Genomic DNA, 10287 nt, shown 5'->3' with positions numbered 1-10287 from the left:
CCGCCGGCTCTTCCCCTCAGCGCGCTCCCTCCCGCCGCCGGCGCCGCCCGGCTCGGCTCGGCCCTGCCCGCCCCCTTTATGCGGGCTGAGGGGGCCGCCGGGGCCGCCTGCCCCGCGCCGAGGGGCGAAGGGGGCCCCGCGGCTGGGCTGAGGGGAAGCGACTTGTCGGGGTGCGTCTGCAGGCGGCCGGGCTGCCAGGGAGGGCTGCCCCCCCGCAAAAGGGCTCTCTCCCGCGGGGTGCGGGGGTCGCTGACCGGGCGCAGCTCTTCCCTGGGGCTGTGGTAAAGGAGACCCTGGGGGGTGGGGAACGGGGAGTGAGTGGCCTGCCCGGCTGTGTCCCGCTGGCCGTGCCCCCCCTCCTCTCCCCCGGCCACTTCAGCAGCGGGGGTCTGCTGTAGTAGGGCGGGCGCCGTTTTTATAGAGGGTCAGGAGGTTCCTCAGCTCTATTTAGAGCTGTCCTACACCTCCGTCTAGGTTCATCCGTTGAGAGGGAAACACGTTACACCCCCCAGTGACTTTGTAGGTCTCTTATAGACAGAGAAAGACGAGGCTGGTGAAGAAGAGGAGGTCGATGAAGGAGGAGGATGGCCCCTGGGACCTAGGTCCCAACCGACCATTTGGTAGAACAAAACCTTGGGTGAGAGGATCTGCGGTTCTGTGTTGCCCCTTCCCTCTGCAGAGATAAAATCTCCCTGCAAACCTGCAAGGATCGTTTCCCCCCTGGTGGTACGGGGCCTAAAAAGCACGTTTTCCTTCCACTTTTAGGCTTTGTTCTGAAGAAATATGGGCTGCTGGGTGAAGATGATAGTTGGGCTGACTTCTCCATGTAGATTTATAAACCTCTCTTATGAAACCTTTAGATGAAACACTTGATAATCCACCAATCCTGCCATTCACTAGAATCGGGGAGAGGGATTTTTCTTCTAGGTGAAGGCAGCCAAAGACATTTCACACATCTGCCGTCAATGCATGTGTATGTGCAATCTCCACAATGGAGGTAACAAGAATAATTTTGTTCTTAACAACCTATAGTCATTCTTCACTACTTGAGGGTCTTAAGTGCTTTACCTAAACTGGTATGCAACTCATGTTTCACAATGCCCTCTGCTAGCATTCTTCTTACAGTTAATGCCTGGTAAGTACAGTACATTTCTCTCCTAGCTTTCTTCTGGCATTTGGATTTAAACAAAGCACAACTCAATAAATGTTACACATTTCCACTTGGAAATATGAAACAACTTTGGAAATATGAAACAACATTAGTTCTTATGTTTTGATACATCATAAAGATTCAGATTCACACAAAATGTCCATGTATTCAGATTGTTTTGAGTTTAAACTGGAACATCAAATGAGACAAATTTTTCATGGCCTCAGTTTTTACTGCAAATGCTATATGCAACTTGATTCTGCCTCCTGGGTACTGTGAGCAGTAATTAGTTAATTTTTTTTTGAATGCTCGGAAGATGTAATGCAAGAACATTCACTAACTTAGGGAATGCATTTTCCCCTTTATCTATTTTATATCTTGTGTTCACTAAATACAATACCATGACAACCTTGCTGTGCAGTTTTAAGATGTTTGGATGGATTCTCTCATCTCAGCCCAGAATTTCACAGGTGGGTAGAAAGATGATCGCTGACCAGTGTGCAGGTTCTTCAGGGCACAGAGCAGACAATGCCCTTTTTTTGAGCAGCTGGTCGATATTCTGAATCTTTCCTTGAAAGCACGGCCCTCAAATCTTTCCACAGCGTATTTTTCAAACTTGAACCAAAACCATTAATTGTTTCTCCTGTGGCGTTTTTGCTGGCATTTATCAGTGTTGTATTGATGGAAAAACTATTTATCCACTTATTTTACTCAACGCTTTTCTTTAGGATAGCATTGTGGGAACAAGTGTTCACTGATACTGGCGACAGAGCAGCACTCAGTGGTTAAACTTCTCAGGCAACTGAAGCCAGGGGAATCCAGCATTCCGCTTTACATTTATTTTATCTTTTGTTCCTCCGTTAGTAACAATTTCTGTCACACATTTGTCATGCAGTCTTTAATTGGTTCCTTATTTTAGCCATATGTTGAGTACATTCTCAAGCTCCATATAGTTGCAGCACTACGTGTTTGGTTCATATGGTATATCTTGAAAAGGTGTATTTCAACATGTCTGATCTCTATCTCCTCTCTGTACAATATCAGGAGTGTCTTGTGTGAATGTTGATAAATCATCTAGTATAATGCTTGTTGCTTTGTTTCCTAGCTGCTTAGCAGTTACAGCCTCAAATTCCCTGTCATTTAGATTTTATATTTTCCAGGTTTGTATAACATTTCTCCAGTCGGCAGTGTGTTCCTTGTATTCTGTACCCAATATACCTCTCCTTGTAGATCAGCTCCAATTCTGTCTATAGGAAAAGAGGGGAGGAATGTTCAAGAGCAGGTGGAGTTAATGGCAGTAAGATATAAGAGTTTTGTGAGGTTGTGATCTATTTGGTGAGGTTGTCATTTTTTGTCTGAAATTTTCAGTAAGGAAATCAAAATCTTCGGATATCTCCTTGTCATGGTTTTAGCTGGGATAGAGTTAATTTTCTTCACTGTAGCTGGCACAGTGCTGTGCTTTGGACTTAGTATGAGAACAATGTTGAAAATACACTGATGTTTTAGTTGTTGCTGGGTAGTGCTTCTACTAGTCAAGGACTTTTCTAGCTTCCCATCCTCTGCCAGGTGCACAAGAAGCCGGGAGGAGGGGGCACAACTAAGAGAGCAGATTCAAACTGGCCAAAGGAATATTCCGTATCATGTAACGTCGTGCCCAGTACGTTACTGGGAGCAGCTGGCCGGGGGAGGGAAGCAGCAATCGTGGCTCAGGGATGGTCAGCGTCTGTCAGTGGGTGGTGAGCGGTTGTATCATTTGTGTTTCTGGTTTTTTTTTTCCCTTTTTATTATATTATCATTCTTGTTATTACCATAATAATAATTATTATTATAAATATTATCATATTTTAATTATTAAACTGTTCTTATCTCAACCCACAAGTTGTGGGTTTTTTTGCTTTTGCTTTTCCAATTCTCTCCCCCATCCCAGAGGTGTGGGGGGAGCGAGTGAGCGGCTGCGTGGTGTTTAGTTGCTGACTGAGGCTGAACCACGACACTCCTGTTCTACTTAGTAGGTATTAGCTAAGAAAGCTGTCAAAGGTGAGCAAGTATCCTTCTTTAACCAGAGCAGATATATCAGTCTGCTCGAAAATGTGCTTTACTTGTGGTCTGGACTCTGCCATTTGGAAAAGGATGTGTTTGAAATAAGAAATGCTGGTTTTGTAGAAATAGCACTGGATATGCTGGTTTCATGGCTGGGGGTGTTCTTACCTGCCATTTAAGCAACCCGCTTACCCATGGGAGGTTCATCTAACATTCCTCAGAGTTCTCATTACTGTGAAATTCTGAGTGTAAGAGACTGGAAATAGGTCTGTTGTCAAACTACGAGCTCCATGGTGCTTCAGGAATTTATTTTCATTCTTAACAGCGGTCTTTCTAATGCTCATTATCTCTTTTTTTAATTTTAGATTATTCTTATTTGTATTAGATAATCCTAATTAAAAGATACTTGAAGATGCTACAGATCTGGGCAATGCTATGTGAAAAAAGATTGAATGCTGAAATCCAGAAAAAATTATCTACAGGTAATTAACCAAGTCACAGTAGGATGAGATCAGATGGAATTAACTGAAGTTCAGGACATTTTTCATTTTCCCAAGCATCAGCAGCTCTCACTTGTGTTGAGAAATTCTTTAGCTACCCAAGCGTACCTAGCTTTTAGATAGCATTGCCCCTTTAACAGTAAAATTTCTGCTACACTTGGAAGGAACTAGGTGCTCAGGTGACCTTCATGCTGTGTGGTCCCACAGCCCTGAATGACATATAGGGTTTGTACTGAGACAGAACGCCTGAGAGGCAGAGCTATAATAGTAGCCGGCTTTGACATCCACACCAGGAGGACCAAAGGATGTCTTTATTCACAGCAGACCGGTGTCCCGCCAAAGACAGGGCTGGGCAGTGTGTGGTTCTGGAATTTCTACAGCTTATTTGGGAAGTATGATCCAAAGAGCAACGTGCAAGCTTGGATTCAGTTCCCAGGTCTCCCGCACACTTCTCGTATGATCTTGGGCAAATTACTGTAAATCCAGGCCATCAGATTTCAATTGAGAGGCACGCAAATACCTTTGAAAGTCTGAATTTTAATCATACTGTGCCTCAATTCCCCATCTACTGAATCAGTAACAATATTACTTTCCTACTTTGAGATGAACTGTGAAATGCTTAGATACTAGGAGAACAGGAGAGGTGCGAGTACCACAGGTAACAAATGACAAGTGAAGCCATTTGCTGAGGACTTACTGAGGCTGAGCTCCTGTGTGCAGTCTCTAATAAGAGCTGAACTCATTTTGGAGCCTTTTCCTTGCCACTGCTCGACTGCCTTTCTTTCACAAGACGTACAGAAGTTGAAACGTATTCCACTAAATAAATTTGATTAAACTTGGCCAACGTTTCAAAAGTTATTGGGGGAGCTAAGACAAATAGGCAGTGCATGAATGCCTAAGTCTTGTTCCTTTAGACAGAAGAAAAATCGACTTAACTGTTTTCACCAGTGGAACAGGTAGTCAGGCAAGTAGATCCAAAGATACTTCTTGAAGTTTAGATGTGCTAGTTAATCTCAGCCAGGTAGGGTTAAATGTGGCTAGCAGCAATCCCTTTGAAAGGTACCTGGAGCAGAACTGACTTGTAATCAGGTAATGTATATGTTAAAACATGTCTGAAACATCATGTATAAACATTCCACAAGAACAGCAAAGAAGTTCAAAGTACACGTGCAAGAAGATGGTCCAGACAGAAAGATTTGAAGGATTAGAGGAGATCTTGGCAAAAGCCTCTAACTTGTCCATGAATAATACAGCAACAGTTGGAGGTGAAATTATAACAATATCTCCTCTGATTTGTTTTCAACAAAGCAATGCCACAGTTTTGAGATGCAATCTGACAGGAGCCTTGCTTTGCAATTGTGCCGTTACAGCCTCCTGGATAAAAACATTTGCACGGTTTTGGCTCTTTTCAAAACACGGGAAAAAATCAATGCTCATTTGAAATAGAAAAGGATGAAATAATTTAGTTTTTTCAAACCTTATGACATGTAATGCAAAGTATAAAATGAAAAACCTAAGTAGCTTTAGTGACATTTTAAATTGATTTTTTTTAGCTAAATTTATGATGTTTGCAAGTGTCATTGACATGGGTTTATTTGTTATCATCTGCATTGAGCTGCATTCTGTGGTTATGCATTTTGGGTTTTCTCCTATTATCAGCTACATGTGGGATTGAAATTTCTCAGTAGCATAAGTATGGTGAAAGACATCTTATTTAATTCTACCGTGCAAGAGGACAAGCAGCTTCTTAATGGCTATGCAGTGAAACCCTACATCTCCCATGGGTGGGGAAGCTGGCCTCCATTACAGCTCAGTTTGGGGCACTGCGGAGGGAGCACAGAAGGCAGGTCAGATGAAGATGGGAAGGGAGGAAGTGTGGACTGTTGCCCAGTTTGGTTCTGATTACAGAGTTATGAAAGCCTGAGGCTGTCAGTGCCAATGTACTGGAGTTACGGAGTAGAGGCTCTGGAGGACAACAGAACTAAGTTTTGCTCTGTATCATGAAAATTTTTTGTAAAGCCTATGTTCTCGCATTCTGTCCATATGGCTGAATTGCACAACGGTAATAGATTTAATTGCCTAGTTTTGCTTGGCGTGACTGGAGGAATTCAGGGCTTTCCTGGCAGTATCAGAGGATTCCAGAGGCTGTGGCACTTGTCTGTATTTGCAGTTTCCTTCCTGCAGAGGTGATTATATGGGACTCCAAACTGCACTGATTCAAAGGGCTGTATACATGACCATTGTGTCAGCGGCATCACTAAAACAAAATTGTTCTCTTAGAATCTGTTGCACTGGGTGGATCTTAACTGTGCCCCTTAACTGCCACTAAGAGACACTGGCACATTTGCAGTGTAGGCAGAGACATAGATTTCTTCTGTCAATTTAAACATGAAGGCTGGAATTCTTCTCACTTGGATTTGTCCAAACTAAGGCCTAGGGATAGGCTCGCTCCTTAGAAGTGCCCATCTTTGGAAGGATGAGTTACAGAATCACAGAATCACAGAATGGTAGGGGTTGGAAGGGACCTCTGGAGATCATCTTGTCCAACCCCCTTGCTTGAGCAGGGACACCTACAGCAGGGGGCACAGGAACACATCCAGGTGGGTTTTAAATGTCTCCAGGGAAGGAGACTCCACAACCTCCCTGGGCAGCCTCTTCCACTGCTCTGTCACCCTCACAGGAAAGTTTTTTCTCATACTGAGGTGGAACTTCCTGTGTTTCAACTTGTGCCCATTGTCCCTTGTACTGTCGTTGGGCACTATCAAAAAAGAGTACGGTCCCATGATCCTGATACCCACCCTTTATATATTTATAGGTATTTATGAAATCCCCCCTCAGTCTTCTCTTCTCCAGGCTGAACAAACCCAGGTCTCTCAGCCTTTCCTCATAAGGGAGATGTTCCAGTTCCCTGATCATCTTGATAGCTCTTTGCTGGACTTGCTCAAGCAGTTCCCTGTCCTTGAACTGGGGGGCCCAAAACTGGACACAGTAGTCCAAATGTGGTCTCACTAGGGCAGAGTAGAGGGGAAGGATAACCTCCCTGGACCTGCTGGCCACACTCCTTTTAATGCAGCCCAGGATACCGTTGGCTTACTTGGCCACAAGGGCACAGTGCTGGCTCATGGTCAGCCTGCTGTCCACCAGCACTCCCAGTTCCTTCTCAGCAGAGCTGCTTTGCAGTAGTTCAGCCCCCAGCCTGTACCAGTGCATGGGGTTGTTCCTCCCCAGGTGCAGGACCTTACACTTACCATCTGGACATGCCCGTCTTTCTCTGTTGGCTACAGAAGGAGCTCAGATCAAAAGCTTAAACGAGAGGCCAAACTTTTAGGCAGCTGATGTAAGGTAAGATGAATCTAAGCTTGCAAAAATGACTGGTGGTATTTCAATGACATTAATGTTCTGAAAATGCAAGGACTGTGTCAGCTTTAATAAGCTCAGGTTAGGTGATTTTTCATTCAGCCCCAAGAATTCTGTACTTTGTAAGAAGGTGGCACTGTGGGCTCTTCATTTACTGAGACAGCCTTTCTCCCAGTTTATATGGAGAAGGATTATATAGAAATCTTTGTGGGAACAGAAATTCTAATATTGTTTTAATGATCACTCTTATAATAGCCACAGGGAGCTGGGAATTAATTATCTCAGAAACAACTGAGGGACTGTTCCCATGGATGCACTGTTTGGATTATCGCAGCTGTGTTACAGGGTTTTTCAGCAGCAATCACACACCGAACCCGTTTGCTATAAAATAGCAAACTCTGTTTCAAGACAGAGTTAAACACCTTAATACTTCATCTTTATAAAGAAAATTATCAGTTAATATCTTAATGCAATTACTATTTTCTATTAATAATTCAAGTATTTTATAGACTTTATCACAGCGGATCTCTTAATCGCAGCACTGGTAGTTTATGCAGTCTACGCCTTCTAACAGTCCGATATTGAAAACAGGGTGCAATGTGACAGATTTTCAAGACTTTCCTTTGTTGTACAGCTATTTCTAATGAGACAGTCTTTGCCGTCCTGCTTCTTAACACAGCGCTTCTGAAGATCTGCACTAAATTTTCATGTAGATGGAACTAACAGGCAAACAGACAAACCCAAAGCATATTTAAATCTTTGGAATCAGACTGAAATAGGCTTTCAGTCTCCTGGTGACTTCAGTACGCAGACTTATCTCTGACTCCAACAGGGGTTTAAGTTGGTGTCTTGGAGATATTGTGTCTCCTTGTGTCAAGGAGATTCTAGAGGATCCAGGGTGTCCCTCAACTTTATGATCCTGAAGACTGCTCTCCTGTGTGTGTCCTTCCTACTGGAAAAGGACAGTGTGAAGACTATTTATGAGGAGGACAGCAGTAGAAATCAAAATGTCAAGAGTTTTCTAAACACAGAACAAGATAAAGTATCTCTCCCAAAGAGTCTAAAGAGCAAGAGAAAGCCAAAGACTGACAAAAAAAGTATGACATGTATGTCATACGCAGATGACACCAAATTTGGTGGGAGTGCTGATCTGCTTGAGGGTAGAAAGGCTCCACAGAGGGATCTGGACAGGTTGGATTGTTGGGCTGAGGCCAATTGTATGAAGTTTAACAAGGGCAAGTGCTGGGTCCTGCACTTGGGTCACAACAACCCCATCCAACGCTACAGGCTTGGGGAAGAGTGGCTGGAGAGCTGCCCAGCAGAGAAGGACCTGAGGGTGCTGGTCAAAAGCTGGCTGAATGTGAGCCAGCAGTGTGCCCAGGTGGCCAAGAAGGCCAATGGCATCCTGGCTTGTATCAGGAATAGTGTGGCCAGCAGGAGCAGGGAGGTGATAGTGCCCCTGTACTCAGCACTGGTGAGGCCGCACTTCAAATACTGTGTTCAGTTTTGGGCCCCTCAGTACAAGGAAGACATTGAATTGCTGGAGTGTGTCCAGAGAAGGGCAATGAAGTTGGTGAAGGGTCTGGAGAGCAAGTCTGATGAGGAGCGGCTGAGGGGACGGGGGTTGTTTAGTGCGGAGAAGAGGAGGCTGAGGGGAGACCTTATCACTCTCTACAACTACCTGAAAGAAGGTCGTAGTGAGGTGGGTGTTAGTCTCTTCTCCCAAGACACTAGTGATAGGACAAGAGGAAATGGCCTCAAGCTGTGTTGAGGTTCAGGTTGGATAGCAGGAAAATTTCTTTACTGAAAGAGTGGTCAGGTGTTGGAACAGGCTGCCCGGAGAGGTGGTGGAGTCACCATCCCCGGAGGTATTCAAAAAATGTGTAGATGTGGCACTTTGGGACATGGTTTAGGAGGCATGGTGGTGTTGCATTGACGGTTGGACTTGATGGTCCTAGAGATCTTTTCCAACCTCGACGATTCTGTGATTCAACATAGAGACAATGCATCAGAAGATCACATTAGTAATAACTCAAATATACTGCATTTTTCTTCCATCCTCTTCCTTCTGCTTCCCATTCTTCTTGCCATCATACTCTCCCTCCATTTCAGTGGTCCAACACTGGATCTCATGTATATGTGCAGTTCAGTCAGCTAAGAATAAATTATAAGATAAACAGATGTACTTGGCTTTTCATAAGCCTCATAAAAAGTGTAATTTCTAGGCAAAATTTAAATAAAGAGAGGGCAGATGCTTTTTGGATCTGCCCAGAAAACAGGTTTAACATGGGGAACACTGTAAGACCAAACAGAAGACCTCTACGGAGAAGCACGCCAACAAGGTAGAGAAGTAGGTAAAACCGGAGAGAGGATGATCTGGCAAGATAATACAAGTAAATCAGCCAAAAGAAGAGAGTTCTATAAACCTTGGAATTGATTGGAACTTGTGACTCAGGAGAAAGCATGAAGCCTGTGGAAAAATGGGAAAGGAGTTATCTTTTAAGAGGCCAAGATCAGAAGCCAGCAGATTGAAATAAGAGTTAAGGAATGTAAGTTCTTGGGCTGTACTTTGAGTGGCTTGAGGACAGTATTCGTGAGGAGTTGTAACAACTAACATAAGAGGCGATGTGAGCCAGTAAAGCGGTGGGAAGCAGCAACGGATTTGGAGGAGTGGGGAAAATGGATGCTGGTCTTCGGGTGCAGCACCAAGAATCTCTTCTGCGGTGACAGGCCCCTTGGTTACTATCCTTAAAACTTTTAAGTGATTTGAGGTAATTCTGATTTTTGGATGCACTGGTTTTCAAACTTACAGAACATGTTAATTTATTCTGTTGCTTCAGTGGATCTTCACCACAGCAACATCAGACATTTTCTTAATGAAAGGAAATGTGATTAGAACATAATTGCAAAACAATAAGCAAAATGAAACATTACGAAATGATTTCAAGGACAGTAACGGCACTCCAAGGTGTTTTTTTTAAGCTTCATTTTTCTCAGATTGACTGAATTGCCAGCTGGTAGTCCCTATTTAATGAAAATATTGAGATGGGGTTTGGTGGAATAGAGTTCCTTCCCTAAGCTTGTTCAGCAAATTATTTTAATAACTTTATTTCTGAAGCTATAATAATCCCTGAATTCCCATAACAATTATTATCCTCATTATCATAATAATCTTTGCTATTATAGATACCTCTACTGAAGACATAATTTCTAAAATCTCGATGATCATTCCCACAGAGA

Source organism: Phalacrocorax carbo, chromosome 1 (assembly GCF_963921805.1).
Source record: "Phalacrocorax carbo chromosome 1, bPhaCar2.1, whole genome shotgun sequence".
Taxonomy (NCBI): Eukaryota; Metazoa; Chordata; class Aves; order Suliformes; family Phalacrocoracidae; genus Phalacrocorax; species Phalacrocorax carbo.
Note: the sequence above shows the minus strand (reverse complement) of the source record.